The 16,236-nt window shown below is 41.1% G+C and overlaps 1 protein-coding gene across 8 annotated transcripts in view; it reads right to left on the bottom strand.

Annotated features, from left to right (window-relative positions):
- The window catches only part of MAP7D3 (MAP7 domain containing 3), a 163,617-nt gene that overhangs the window by 44,242 nt on the left and 103,139 nt on the right, over positions 1 to 16,236 (bottom strand). The window lies entirely within an intron of this gene.

The raw sequence follows: 16,236 nt of genomic DNA, 5'->3' as shown, positions 1-16,236 counted from the left end.
AATTAAGACGGAGAGACCCCTTTCATGAGTGATGTGCACAATACTCCCAATCTTCCCTCCATGTAAACCCCTGTAGCCAATGTAATGAACATAGAGCTAGAAGACCATTTGGATTCTTTTAGGAATCAACAGAAGACAATCTCAAGAACCACCACCAAGAAACCAGACACAAACATAAGACTTTATATTACTAAAATATTAAAAAATCTAGACCTATCTGTAGCAAAAGTTATCCTAGTCAAATGATTTAAAGTTTATAGTTGAGGATGGATAATTATTAAATTTGGTATTTTTCCTGAAAGAAACAGCATTGTCAATGGTCTTCCTTTAATTGGGTAGTATAAAATGTGAAGGAAGGAAGAACATTTCTCTTCTTCATGACAACTAGTTCTGTCATGATAATAATCCTTCCTAAGGCTGTGCCCAGGAACATTCACCTCAAAGTGTGTAATCCCGTGTGATATCAATGATAAATGCTAAGTACACCACTTATTCAGCAACTCTAAATTGTCACCCGCAGCTGTTGCCAGGTCTTGAATACCTCACTGCAGCACCTAACAAAAGCCTTCTTCAATCCTACCTATGTACACCTCTACCCCGATATAATGTGGTCCTCAGGAGCCAAAAAATCTTACCGTGTTATAGGTGAAACTGTGTTATATCGAGCTTGCTTTGGCCTCAAGCATTTCCGTTATTAATAGTCACTTCCCACCCCCTGACTGACCCCTCAGAATCCCCGACCCATCCAACCCGCCCCGCCCCCTGGCCCGACTGCCCCGCCCCCTATCCACACCTCTGCCCCCTGACAGGCCCCCTGGGACTCCCACTCCCTATCCATTGCCCTAGTTCCCCGTCCCCTGACCGCCCCACCCCCAGAACCTCCGAACCATCCAACCCCCCCGCTCCCTGTCCCCTGACCGCCCCCTGAGACCCTCTGCCCCTTATCTAACCCCTTGGCTCCGGCCTGGCACCCTTAACACGCCGCTCAGAGCGGCATGTCAGAGCCAGACACGCTGATCCGCCGGAGCGTGCAGCCCCGCCCCTCAGAGAGCTGCTTTACTGTGTTATATCTGAATTCGTGTTATAGCGGGTTGCGTTATATCGAGGTAGAGGTGTATTCTATTACATCTTTGAGGGTCTTTTCAAATAAATAAGAGATATCACATATTGGAATATGATATTCTGACCATTTGGCAAAGTATAAAAATGGGTACATTGCAATTTTACTAAGTACACGAAAGATTTAAAAATCAAAAAGCACATTTTGTACATTGTGTTCTCTGTTCACTGCTTTGAGTTGGATTAATATTATCTGCATGACAAATGCCACAATTTTTCCAACCACACAAGGGCAAACATGAGAAACAGGCATAACACAGTACAGGATACAGCAGGCATATCTGAATACAGGCAGAGATGCAGCACTTACTGCACTGGTGAAAATGATCAAAAAAGCCTTCAATGAATAGAAGACTAGAATATGACCAATCTTACAACACAAATGAAGAATAAAATTGAAAAGCCTTTTGATAATGATACCAAGCTATATATCCTCATCTCTCACAGAGACAAAGACGAGGGGGTATGATGATTTGTAAGAGGCAGATCAAGAGAATTCAAACTAGTACAGGTGGGAAATGAACACTGCAGACCAAATTCAACCCTGGAACAAACAGGTTAAACATCCTATGACTTCAATCTCGCCAGATTACTTACACCAAGACTGACATTTTTACCTCAACACTCCAAAACATATTTTAAACAATCATTCTGCTGTGTTTTGTAACATAATGCTTCTTGCATTAAGCGAGCTGTAATATAAACTGGAATAAAATGTTTAGGATGGAATTACCTATATGCAAATACTGCAGTACTTTTAGTACTTGTTGATTTACTATGCAAATGAAATTAAGTCATGACTTTAACTGTTGCCTCTGGTTTCAAAACCTCATTAAAGATACTTAACATTAAAACATTTAAGATGTATTTTCCATAAAATCTATTCATATACTCAATTTAACTTTTATGAAGCTGAAATTAACATGTGAGAAAAGCTTGTAAAAATAGGACTACATAAGTATCACAAAGTCATTAGTTCTACCTTCTATAACATATTTGCATTTTTAACGTGAACTGTGTCAAAAATCTCTTGAGATGGTATTTGTGTATCTCTCCACATGACACAAGAAAAACTGTTTTAACTTTTAAAGAGGAATATTTGGGTCCTAGCCACAGTAATACCACATTCATAAGTTTCCAATGTGCACATTTAAGATCCTATCCACTTTACCAATTTATTTGCATGGGCTGGGGGGCCGGCACGGGACGATGTGAGGAAACGTGGTTATTGATCACTGGTATTTTTGTGCATTTTCTTTCAGATTAATTTCTTCTAGTTAGTTAACACTAGTTAAGTGGCCGGAGCCAGGCTGCTACATTTGGGAGACAGCTTGGCATGTATTTCTAGGCATGTTTGACTAGGGCACACAGAACACAGGATAAGCACTTTTATTCTTATATAAAAATCCAATTAAATGTATTCCCTACATGATCATTTTTAAATAAACACTTAATTGTTTAATTTTACATTTATTATCCTATTATTTTTCCATGGCACCTATCACCAGTATTCTAAGCATATTTTAGCCATGGCAAACTACTACCCAAGATTATCCTCCCCCCCCACATATGAAAGGCATTTCAGGACAAAACTCCCTAATAATGAAGGAACTAGAGACAATTTTCTCACTGTGGCACCGAAGCAGTGAGACTGGAGTTGTGATGTGAGGCTGGGGAATAGTTTGGATGCCTAAAGTCAGAACAGTAGCTGCCTCTGTGGTGTTGTGGACATGACTAATTCTCTTTGTACAAGACAATAGCTTCCATAAACCAGTCACCACACTCGAAGCATAAGGAACTGGTTTATTTCTGAGGTAAGTCCTTTACAGTGACTCCACAAATTGATTCACCAATGGTATTCCCAACTGTTCTGTTACACACACAGCTCTTTTCAACTGGATTGTCCTATTTATTTCCTTATCTTGTGCTGACATGTATCTGAGATAGTACATGGAAAAATAGTTGGTGTCTTCTCCAGAAGCCCCTTTCTTCAGCATGTCTAATGTGGGTGGCTGCACTGATGAGGTATAGAAATGGGCTAAAATCAGCCTTAATTTAGCTCCTCTTCACCCAAAGGACTGTCACATTCTATTCCCACCTTCTGTGTTCCACTCTTAAGGCTGTAATTGCAAATGCATTAGTCTGAAGGAGAGCATGAACATAATAAGATGATCGACCTCTGTATGCTAGTGGCAAGTAGGCACTTTGAGAGTTAAAATTCTTGTTTTGGGGAATTTGAGAGAGAGAGAGAGACTATGCGATTCCGCTTCAGTTACATGATATGCATTGATAGTGGAATGGGTTACCTAGGTTTTTAAGGTCAGGATTGACAAAGCCCTGGCTGGGATGATTTAGTTGGGGATTGGTCCTGCTTTGAGCAGGGAGTTGGACTAGATGACCTCCTGAGGTTCCTTCCAACCCTGATATTCTATTCTATGATTAATTCTTCTCTCTCACAAGTACAAATTCCTCTTAAGGACAGTCAACAAGTTTTCCTTAGTACTAAATAAACAAGTAGCTCCAAAACTCAACACTCCCAAAGTATTTCTAAAATGTCAACTTTTTAAGTCACATGCTTTTAGAAACATGTATTTTAATTTAGTGCTGGTGAAGGTACCTGGGGAATAAAGCCCTCTATTCCACACAAATTTCCTTACTCTACCCCACCAATAGGAAAGGAGTACTTGTGGCACCTTAGAGACTAACCAATTTATTTGAGCATGAGCTTTCGTGAGCTACAGCTCACGAAAGCTCATGCTCAAATAAATTGGTTAGTCTCTAAGGTGCCACAAGTACTCCTTTTCTTTTTGCGAATACAGACTAACACGGCTGTTCCTCTGATACCCCACCAATGTGTCTCCCAATCATGATCTGGAGCCATCACTTCATACCCATTCAGCTTCGAACCATCTCAGCAAAGTTGTCAACCATGTTGCCATTTAGTATCAGTGGAGTGGTAGCGAGTCTCTGTGCAAAAAGGCTGCTTTTCCCATTGGGAAGTGTGCAATAATCTAAACTTAATCTGAGATAACAGCAAGAATCGATGTATCAAGGTTTGCATCTGAACGAAACCGTGGCAAAAACGTCATCCTGGTCAATGCTGCTATGATTGTCTACCACAGGGGTTCTCAAACTGGGGGTTGCAATGTTATTATGTGGGGGGCCACAAGCTGTCAGTCTCCACGCCCAAACCTTGCTTCACCTCCAGCATTTATAATAGCGTTAAATATTTTTTTTAAAAAGTGTCTTTAATTTATAATGGGGGAGTCGCACTCAAAGGCTTGCTTTGTGAAAGGGATTACCAATACAAAAAAGTTTGAGAACTACTGGTCTAACAGAAGCTGTGGATTCAACATCACTTCCAGGTTGGACATTAGTTACAAATGGTAGAAAAACATTCTCAATTAAAGGAGCATATATAATCCTTGCCCAGTCTTCTAATTCCCTCCTCCATCCTACCAGCAGAACTTCGGTTTTACTCAAATTACGCATCAGCTAGCCCTCAGGCATACTTCCCTCTCTACCAAACAATAAGTAAACCATTTCCCAGCACTGGCTGGGCCAAGACAGAGAGAGGGGTAGGTGCCACCAAATCTGCTGCAATTACCAGAATTCCATGCTTCCTTACTAACTCACTTAGGAACCCCATATAAACACTGAACAATGAGGCAACAAGCTAGAACCCACGAGGGTAATTGACCAAGCTATATTTGGGGAAACTCTCCAAAATATGAATATGAAGCCACTCAAGGGCACTCTGTCTACACTAACTATGGTTCTCAGGCAAATTGTTGCAACCATCTGCATAAAGTCGAATTGCAGAAGACACTTTTCCAGTTGTTCCCAATTTCCTTCTCACCTCTGCTTCAGCCCATCCAGTTTCTCTACTGCTGCCTCATCTACCCTACCCCCTTTCCCAAATTTAGCACTGAGGCTTTGCCTCCAATACTGCATTTGAAACGTATTTCAGTTTTTCTATATTCTGACATTAGTCCAAGTGTCAGAATCAGATTTGATTTAGAAAGCACTGGGGTTTTCTAAGGTATTTTGGTATGATAATGTATATAATAAATAAAATATACAATAAAGCATTTTGAAGAGGGCGTCTTTCTCTCCAAATCCACACATACATATTCCCCAATCCTTTATAAGATTTAAAATAAGTCATTAATTCCCCCCCCCCCCACTTTGGCCATTTTTATTAAGTTGTTTATTGCATTCTGTTTACAAACATATTTATTTATGCACCAGCCTTCTGCCATAATTGAAGTATTGCCCACAAAAGAATACTCTGTTCAACTCGATCTGTTGTGTAGGTGTCAAGGTGGATTTCTGGATGTTTATTTGGAGGCCTAGGCTGAGAAAGAGGAAGATGGCGAAATGGGTAGCTTGAAGTGTCTCGCCATAAGAGTGGCCCTTGATGAGGCAATCGTCCGAGTAGGGGAAAAGCGCGATCCCATGTTTGTGGAGGTGAGCCACGACCATGGCTAGAGTTTTGGAAAAGATTCTCGGCACTCTGGAGAGGCTGAAAGGAAGAACTCTGAACTGAAAATGGTTATGACCGATTGTGAGCTGGATGAATTGATATATGAAAATAAGTGTCCTGTAGGTCGAGGGCTGTGAACCAGTCCCCTTGATCCAGTGCAGGACTTATTGTGCCCAGTGTGACCATCTTGAATTTTTGTATCCTCACAGATTTGTTCAGTCGGCGTAGATCTAGTATAGGCCTACATCCCCTGGTCTTTTTCTGGGTCAGGAAGTAATGGGAGTAGAACCCTTTCCCTTGATGTTGCGTCAGCACAGGTTCCAATGCACCTAGCTGGAGAAGGTGAGCCACTTCTACGCGAAGTAGGTGCTTGTGAGAGGGGTCCCTGAAGAGGGACGGGGAAGGGGGAAGGGTAGAAGGATAAGATATGAATAGGATAGAGTAACTGGACTGAACTATTTCGAGGACCCAGTGGTCCTGTGTAATACGCTGCAAGGCATGTTGGAAACTCTGGAGGTGGTGGCCAAATGGGCACATAGGCTGTGGAATCAAGGGGTGGTAGCGCAGACCCTCGATCAACGTTTCAAAATTGTTGTTTATTCCCAGATGGGTGGGAGGTGGTTGCTTGAGCTTGACTTTGTCTGCGCTTAGGGGGTTTAGCATGATTCCTATTTATGTCGTATGGCTTGGGTTGAGGCCAATAATATTGCTGTGCGCACGCTCTTTGGTAGGGTTGGTATCGTCTCCTGGGAAGAGATGGGTGAATGCCCAGGGTGCGCAGTGTCGTTCTAGAATCTTTCATGGTGTGAAGTAGTTCATCAGGTTTTTTTTTGGAAAACATTGTATGTTTTCCAAAGGGGAGGTCCTCCACTTTGGTCTGCAGATCTTTAGGATGCCAGATGCAGAAAGCCATGAAGATCTGTGCATAACCACGGAAGTTGCAGTAGTACAGGCTGCTGTGTCCGCCATGTCTAAAGAGGCTTGTTCTGGAAATCAATTGGCCCTCGCTCAGAATTGATTTAAAGTCCGCTCTCCTATCCTCTGGAATGTTGAAGGCAAATTCAAAAAGTTTACTGTAGTTATCAAAGTCGTAGCTGGTGAGGAGTGCAGAGTAGTTTGCAATCATGAATTGTAGAGTAGAGGACGTGTAAACCTTGCGACCCAACACGTCAAGGCGTTTAAGGTCCTTGTCTTGCAGGGTGGGCTGATATTGTGGCTGTTTCGTCCTTTGTGCGACTGCATCCATGACGAGAGAGTTCGGCTGTGGGTGAGAAAATAGGAAGTCAGCATCCTTAGCAGGAACATAGTATTTACTTTCAGCCTTTCTGCAGGTTGGTAATAAAGAAGCTGGAGTTTGCCAGAGTGTGTCAGCTGGTTCCAGAGTACTTCATTTATAGGGAGCGCGATCTTTGAGGGTGCAGAGGGTTGAAGGATTCTGAGGAGTTTGTGTTGTGTCTCCTGAACCTCTTCTAGGGGGATGTCTCGACTGAGTGCTACCCTCTTGAAAAGCTCTTGAAATTGTTTACAGTCATCCACGTTCTGTGGGGGCGGGGAGAGGGCTCCGTCTGGAGCAGATGGAGAATTAGGGTACGGTGAGTCAGGATATGGTTCATAGCTCATGTTCTCAGGAGGGGGTTCAGGTACTCTAGAAGTGGACGAAGCTGGAGATCAAGGCACAGAAGCAGGTAGTGGTTTCGTGGAAGAGGTCCGAGGATGAGTGGTAGGAAGATGTGGCCAAAGGTACCACTGAGGCCAAGGCATAGGGTAGGAGAACCCAGGTGCCGTCCACAGGGGGGGCAAAGTTGGGAAACTGAGGCTGGTGGCTGTGGACCGTAGCCTGAGATGGAAGAGGTTCGGGTGGAGAGGCAGGTGGGGAGAACTCCGCCTGCTGCTGTATATTGGGTTCGCTGTCAGTGAAGGTAGCCAGTTCAGTTGGTGAGAGTGGCTGTTCGAAGAGTGAGCCCTTTGTATCAGGAGCGAAGAGTTAGGCTCAGGTGGCACTGAGAGGTCACACTGAGTGAGGAACTGTTGCTCCTGCTCCCTGGTCTGTGCTCTAGCGCATTAGCAAGTGAAAGTGTCAGTGGTGCCAAGGGTCTGTGGGAAGTGCCCTGAAGGGGTCCGCTGCTGGTGCCGGGGCAGGAGGCAGGCTTGGTGCCAATATTCTTCCTGGCACCGGGGCATAGCGCACAGCCGGCACCGCGGCTATTTTTAGCGCTGAGGCGCTCGGTGCCGTGGAAACCTTCCCTGTACGGGAAGTCGGGTTCCTGTCTCCACGGTCTGCGGGAGCTGCGGCTGAGGCTTTAGAAAGAGCTGAGGCGCTTGCCTGTGGTGCTGTCAGCATAGAGGGTAAGGATCTCGCGGGAGACCCTTTACCCTTGTCGGAGCCTCTCCTGTGAGACTGCTGTGCTTCTTGCCTCTGCTCCAGAGAGGGTGAAGCAATGCTCCCAACTTGTTCGGATCTGGCTGGGGAGCGTGTAGGAGCAGATTTAACTTTCCCTGTCTCCGAAAGCAGCTACAGGGATTTTTCCATCAGAAGCATTTTAAGCCGCAGGTCCCTGTTGCGCCAAGCCCTTGACTTGAGGCTCATACAGTGGAGACACTTTGCAGAGATGTGAGTTTCCCTGAAGCACTTCATGCAATGTGAGTGCCCATCTGACCGTGACATGGAGTCCTGACAGGAAACACACTTTTTGAATCCTGAAGCCCCTGGCATTGTGAATTAGAAAGGGCAGGGGAGAGTGTCTCAGCGAGAGACAAGCCTGAAGCGAAAAGGTTTTGTGTTTTTGTTTTTTTAACTAAGTAACTAACTATAGGAAGGGAAACAACTAGGATGTAACTAATAACTATTTCTATATTCTTTATTACTTTTTTCCTACAGAGACTAGCAAAGAGAAGCAGCACTGCCCCGAGTCCCGTCTTCAGCTGGGGACAGCTGAGAAGGAACTGAGGGGGTGCGGGACGCAGGCACTCAGGAAGATTCCAACGAGACGGGAGATATCAACTGAGCACCTGCGTCCCGACCAGGCACTGCTACTGAAAATCTCTGATCAACGGTGGTGGGACGCACCGACACCTAGAGTGGAGCACCCACAGGGACAGCACTCAAAGAAGTTGAAATTGTTCATTATGCTTCTTTGTGAAAGAGTGATTCACCAAGAAACATTTGTACTCTACATGAGATTCTTCACTAGAACATACCAAAAAAACACTTGATCCAAAGAGGATGCTGTCCCACACAGTGTCCATGGGCGAAAAACCACAGAAGCCTCTTGCCAGCTAGAAAGCTCCCACCAAAAGCCACTTCCACCTCCCTCTAAAATAAACAAACCAAATAGTCACCTTACATATGTTTAAAACATGTCTTTTTAAAACAAGATATCAGATTCCAACAGTATTATCCTTGCACAACAAAGTTAAATTCAGTTGGGATACATCTTGATTTCAACTATTTATGTCATTTACATACAAAAATAGGCACACTCTAAAATGCCCTAGTTCATCAATTAGCGTGAAAACAGTTTATCCACTAAAATCACAGATGTTATTACACTATTTCAAATTGCTTTAAAAATAAAAGATGAGAAGTTATACCTTACAGTGCAATAACTTTAAGGGCAATGTACCCACAGAAGTGGATCAGACCCCTCAATACTTTGACACTGCAGGACACCAATTTAACAAGTGGAAGGAGGAGCAGAAAGTTAAACTGCAGAGGTTTAAACCTCAACTCTGAGTTGTGGAATTATTTTTAATATTTTTGGGTGTTGTGTATGCACTCAGATTCACTTATTACGATAGATGTTTCAGGCTCCTAATTCTATTCTCTTTTCAACACTATTTCTTTTGCGTATATCTCATAGTATGAGCTTGTCTTCAGCGCAGCATTAGCTCAAGTTATTTACACTCAAATTAACTTGAGTTAAGCCAAGCGAGAGCAGTCACAGTGCAAAACAACACCCGAGCCACACAGAATGATTGGATTAGCAGCAAAGAGTAGCCTGAATCCCAACTGCATTACTAGCGCAAGTGTCAGCAGCACTCAACCCACCCCCCAAAAAGTCAGCTAGCTCCAGTTTAAAGCACCACTTAACTCATGCACGAGATTTACATACAGCTGCAAGTCAGACCGGGGAAACACTCAAGTTATACCCAGAGCTAACAGTGCAGTGAAGACAACCCCCATGACAACCTCCCTTTCATATCTACTTTTCCTTTGTAACATCCATTTACATTTTTCTCCCCCATAGCATTATCTTCAGCACTGGGAAATGGGTTAGCTTCCCACCTTTTCCCTTTCCATCATGTCTAGTTTCTCCTCTCTTGTTCTGAGCACCCCCTCTAAATGTTTGTCCTCATTTGCATGCTAGCTATTGTTTAATACATCAGAACTCAAACAAGCAGCCATCTGTACAACAGAGCCTAGGACCGCAAATCACAAGTGAGTCCAGTCAAATTCTGTGAAAGCCCAACTTTGAGCTCTCTTTAAAGAGAAAATAATGGCTCCACTATGTGATATAAGTGAAAACTACTGCTAGTGCATTTTTAACCTTTATCCCTTCTTCTCCTTCCTTATTAGAGTAACTACACTACTTGTTAAAGTTATTTCTGCTTCTCAGCAAGAAAGCATGAGGTGCTACACAAGCAGTGCATCAGAGATGTACAGGAAGAGGCCAGATGCCAACATTGATCTCCATGCATGCAGTACCCACGGGCTCAAACCCAGTCATGCATCAGTACATCTTCAGTGCTGATCTGTTACCTTCTTATAGTTTAGATTGTCCTTTTACAACACCAGAATAAAACATTTGCTTTTCATTGCCTTCTGCAGGTATGAAATTTAAAGAATTAAACTCCAACTTTTATTAAAACTGAAAATCACTGCACCCTAAAATCTTTGTTAAGGTTCAGTTTACAGACCCCAAACATGTAATAAAGACATGGTCTCCACCCCAGAGAGTTTATAATCTGAATGTGTGAAAAGACGACAGGAAAATGAAAATTAACAAGCAGAGTAAAGGCAGGAGAAGAGGTCAAGGTAACACTTAAAAAGAGTACGTTTTGCATAATAAATCAAAGTCTCAGTTCACCTTGCCTAGCCATTGTCAAATGGAAGAGGTGAGTCTTGAGGAGGAAAACTGGTGATGTCCACCAGTTTGGTCAGAGGACTGATGAGCAAGGCCTATCAAATCTAGAATGTAATACGGATCAATAATCTGTTATTTAAGTCACAGCATTACATTTCTTTCAAACAAGCTAATGAAAGCTGAAAACTTTCAACTATAACAGGAAATCTGTTTAATTCCTGGTAGTCTACAGATATACATCTCTGTAGATTCCTACTCTTGGGTGTGATTCCAGTGCAAAATAAGTTAGGGGCTCACACTGTTTTAGATTGCAGAGCCTCTGAGGCACCTTAGTTAGAGAATGTAGTTCTATGGCTACTTCAATACCTATGCCATCCCCCTGAATTCCCAGTGCAGCTCATTTCAATAGCATAGTGTGGTACGCTCACATTAAAGCCCAGTAAAAAGTACTAGGAGAAAAATATTTTCAAAATTCTCCCCAAACTATGAAGGAAGAAAGGTGGAGGAGCTGTAAATTGGAGATGAGGCATCTTCTAGTGGTAAACTATTTGCAAAGGTAACTCTCTGTGGATCCCTCTCTTGGATACTAACAGCTCAAAGAATATTTGAAAAATAAAATTAAGTAGAAAAGTAGATGCCATACAAATAGAAAGCTAACTTGCTTTAAACAGAAAAACAACAAATGTATTGTATATCATAAATTACACACATATATACCACATTGACATTTATCGTGGATAACGAGGGCATTATTACAGGTACTGTATTTCCAATGCCAACTAAATTACTACAACTTTCAAATAAAAATACACCAAGTGATAACTATGATTTTCCTTTTCTTTATGTATAATTGGCTGCCTGTGCTCAGACTCAACACTACTGTTCTCACTTGTAGACCTGATATTACTACAAAGGTCTGTGTTATTGGATGGTCATGTGTGCACCCACCAAAAGCTAATCACAAACTAAGAAGTTATCTCTGGTATCCGGTTTGAAGTATTACTGAACCTTAAATTTTAGTTGTGGTAAACTGGGAAACTGAAATGTATGCATCTACTTTATGTTTAGACTTCCTGAAGAATGTAGTAAAAACAACCCAAATGAAACATGCCATCATATTCTAAAAACTTTTTTTTTATACTTCACATTTGAACTGTACTATGAAGACATAAAAGGGACTTCTTTACAATTTAATTTATGGTTTCTGAAAGTCTGACAGGGTATTAGTATTTACTCATTTTAGATAATGACTTCAGGAAAACAAGATCTCACTATTGCACTTCACAAACGCAACCGCCTGGCAATGTACAATACAAACACTAGTTTACTTACATGGGTATCATTAGCTACTGCATAAATATTGATGCTACAAGTAAACAGGTTAAAAAACAATAGCTGTGTGATAACTATGGCATCTTCTGACCATTATGTAAACATCATAAATAACTGGTTACAAAAATTATAAAGTTCTAATTAAATGTTTACAATAAAAACATTAACAAAGTGAACACATCAGAGTCCAGGACGTACTGAGAACAACCTGGCAACTAACCTTCACATGAGGTTTTGAAGTGTGTAAAACTATTGACTCAAAAGACAACTTGAACAGTGCTTCACTACCACTTCCTCTTAACTTTAAATTAGACGTAGATAGGCAGTTAAATTCCATGATTTTGTTTAGTAAACGGTAGCACCCCAACAGATTTGCAATTGGAATAAAACCAGATATATTTTTAAATGGTATCCAGAACAGCTTTCTATGGTATTTTTCCTCACAACTGCAGCAGCTTTTAAATTCTTAAACAGAAATGCAATAAACTGGGAGGATAAAATGCCTCCCAAATGTTGTTAGGTTTTTAGTTAGTAAATGATAGGCATGAGAAGCAGATGAAAACACTGGAACACACAACCAATTTAGGTCTTATTTACTCTAGACTATTTTGGATCCACAATTCCCAGTACCAACAGAGGCAGAGATCCAATAATGACAGCACCACCAGAATGTATAGTTTAGACAAGATGAGACCAGAGTCTCTTCTACACTACTGCTTCATCTAGTACTATCACCAAGAGAGCCACTGGAAATTATGGATCTGAAAATTCTAGTACAGATGAAGCCTTAATGTGAAGGCGGAGTGATTTTGAGAAGATCAGTTAAAGAAAAACAAAATTAAGATTTAAACATTGTTAATATTTTCACTTGTCACTGAAGAGCTATTTTAAGCCTTTATTTTTATTTATAGTCAGCTGTGGTAGAATGTTATGAATTCTGTCACTTTGAAACTATTTTTCGGTCAGGCAAAATAAACAGCCTCTCATAATTTCGAGCAATTGAGGGAAAAACTTTCTATTTGCTATTTAAATAAGCCCTATTTAAAAGATAGGTAAGTGATCTAAGCTCTGGGTAGACATTGATAAATTCTACTCTGTGCATTTCTGAAGCTTGTACTCAATTAAGCAATTGATGGGCTTACAGCAATCCGTGCACAGTTTGCAAGCTGTTGGTGTTTTCCCTACATCCAAGAAGTACAGATCTCCAAATCAGCAATCTACTAATACTCTTACAAAAGTGGGTGAAGTATGGCCTGTAAAGTGCAGATTTAGCTAGACAAGTTAATTCTGCATGCAGCTCCTACTGAAATCAATGGCAGAAGCTGGCCATCAATAGATACTGTGGTGACAGATGTGCTAAATTATAGAAAAACCTGAAATCGATTAAATTTACTCAAAGTTTTTCAAGTCTTTTTGGACCTAATTCTGAGGGCATACTTTAAAAAATTTGACCTAGATGGAACAATCTGTATTTGAACTGCATTCTCAGTAATTTATCCAACAAGATTTGTGCCACATGTGTTTTAAATGCCTTTCTGGTTAATCAAATACACTTTTAAAAAAATTAAGCAATCAGGGATATCACTTTAATATTGACTGCAAAGGGATATTACTATACAATATATATCCTAGAACTTATCATCCAAGTTCTCAGATCCCATTCATGAACATTTGCTCTCAACACTCTGTTGTAGGTATTATAATTTGTATTTCAAAGATGGGTGCGCTAAGAAAGAGGATAAGTGACCTACCTAAAGTCACATTACCGGAGAAGTAAGAATAGGACACACGGGTAGTAATTTCCAGTCCTGTGCTTTTACCACATGACATGCAAGACTAGTGGTCTAAAAATCTAACACAGTGGTCTATAGATGTTACCTTTTTAATCAGAGATGGATCAAATCTTGATCCCATAGTTTCCATTTTATGTAACTTTCAGAGGACACAAGATGCAGAGACAGGCACTGGAGTTAGTCAGAGGAAGGCCACCCCCAAAAAATGGAGGCTTGAGTATCACCAGCAGGAAACTGACAGAGGGGTATGCTAGAGGAGATCTGGGAGAGGGGCACAGAGAAAGTTTTGGAGACTGCTCCTTACTGCTTTGCAGAAGCCAGCAGGCTCTGGACAATACAAAACAGAAATAGCTCCTTCCCTCTTCAAGTCGCAGCAAACTATGTGGAGATTAATTTATCACACGCCTAATAGCCAGAGATTGATCCATAAAATAGAGCCCAGAGCCTAACACAGAACCCAGGTACAAATCCCATCATCCCTCCATTTTTCATTTGCAGTACTTGAACAGCTCACCAGAACACTGCCCTTGGAATTCACCAGTACCTCTTTCTCTTTTGTATATACCTCTGACTTGTTTCCACGCAAGTAAATTTTTCAAACCCAACTGGAAATAATAAATAAGATATGAGAATTGGAGTCAAAATAATGAATTTGGTAGCCTTGTGTGTTCTGGACTACCTATCTGAGCACTGCAGTTTTAAGACTAGTTATACATCCTTCAGACAGTGCAAATCACAGTTATAATTATCTGCACTATAACTACTGAAGAAGTTACTAGGATATTTGTTCTGAGGTAGACAGACAAAACCGGTCACATGGTAGACACAAAACCATCATTCTGTGCTTCTGAAGTACAGTTCTACTATGAAAAAGGATTATGTGAAAGTAACATTGTGAAGCTAAATATTTATGTCAGTGATTCCTAAGCAAATTTGTTCAAAGCATTTTTTTTTTAAACTAGCCATACTGCAAACTAAACCTAAGATCAAAGTCAAGATGGGGTCTCTGTCTTTCTCACACATCTGCAATAGTACCAAAAATGTGCTGGTTAAGTGGAGCTGCAAAGGTATAACTAATTCCCTTCAGTGGGGCTGGACAGATAATTTGACCTTGCAATTTGAACACAGGCCCCAAGCCTGTAAATTGTTCCATGCTGGTATACCTCTTCCTTCACCCACATAGAATTCCACTGACTTCTATAGAGGATCCATTCAGGTAGAACAACCTGCAGGATCAGGACCCTGGTTAGCAATTCTATTGATAGATGAGAAGCAACAGAAGCCAGCTCATTCTCCTCCTGTGCTGATTCTGCAGTGGTAATTGGAGAGGGAAAAATAAACAAACTTTATTTTTGTGTCACTAACAAAGAGATAACTGAATACACAAATGGAGCATATCTGTTAAGTAATATGCTATTTTTATTCAGTCACTTTTCTGATTAGAACATCACATTTTATTAGAGATCCACATGGAGCAAATTTATGGGTTACATATTGAATGAATTTACTAATTTTTTTAATGGATATAAGCTCTGACCATATAGGTCTTGACTAGCCAAGAGATAGAAACTATGCCCACAGCAGATCTGTCAAAATATATTCACAGGAAGGAGGCACCATGCTGCTGTCCTAACTCAAATTTGCAAATATTTCCAACTTGAGCATACACATCTCTGAAAAAAGTAGGATTTGGCACTTAAAAAACAACAACAACAACTTAATACCCATTCACACAATGATCCGATATACATCACGGAGCGATATCTCCCAATGAAACAGAAGTGAATGGCGCTAAGTTCCTGCAACGTAACAGCCAGTTGCCAACAAGATCACAACAGACAAGATAAAGCGTTTCGTGACTCTAATAGACTAAAAAGGCAAAAGCAGCCTATTCTAACTTAAAATAATTTCAAATATTAATATCTGATTATATTACTCAAGAAGTAAATGCCTTCTAACTGAGCAAACCACAGAAAGCAACAGTCTAACACCCTCTCTCAAATCTGTATGGGCTCAACAGCGTTTACAGAATTGAAATATGAGTAAACCCCCTTTTGTCCCCATAAGAGAATATAATTTTGATCTGATCTCTGGATATTTTCAATGGAGTTAGATGGTGCCTTTTATATGTAGCTGTTTATCATATTTTAGATCAAGGTTTAATACATTTCCTAAGCATGCATCATTCACGGAAGTGTTAACCAAATTCTATTTGCAGGACCAAATTCTGCTCTCATGCTGTCTGGCTGAAGGCAATAAGGTTGGACAGATGAAAGAACTTGAACACAATGGAATTGCAGAACTGCCATTAATGGCATGATTTGGCCTGCATAACCTCTTTATTACAGGTGATGCATGAAGAAAAAGCACACTTTCCCTCAGATTGAGTAGGCACGGTTGAGAATGCAGAAAAACCCATCTC

Source organism: Caretta caretta, chromosome 9, assembly GCF_965140235.1.
Source record: "Caretta caretta isolate rCarCar2 chromosome 9, rCarCar1.hap1, whole genome shotgun sequence".
Taxonomy (NCBI): Eukaryota; Metazoa; Chordata; order Testudines; family Cheloniidae; genus Caretta; species Caretta caretta.
Note: the sequence above shows the minus strand (reverse complement) of the source record. Positions and strands in the feature narration are given on the sequence as shown.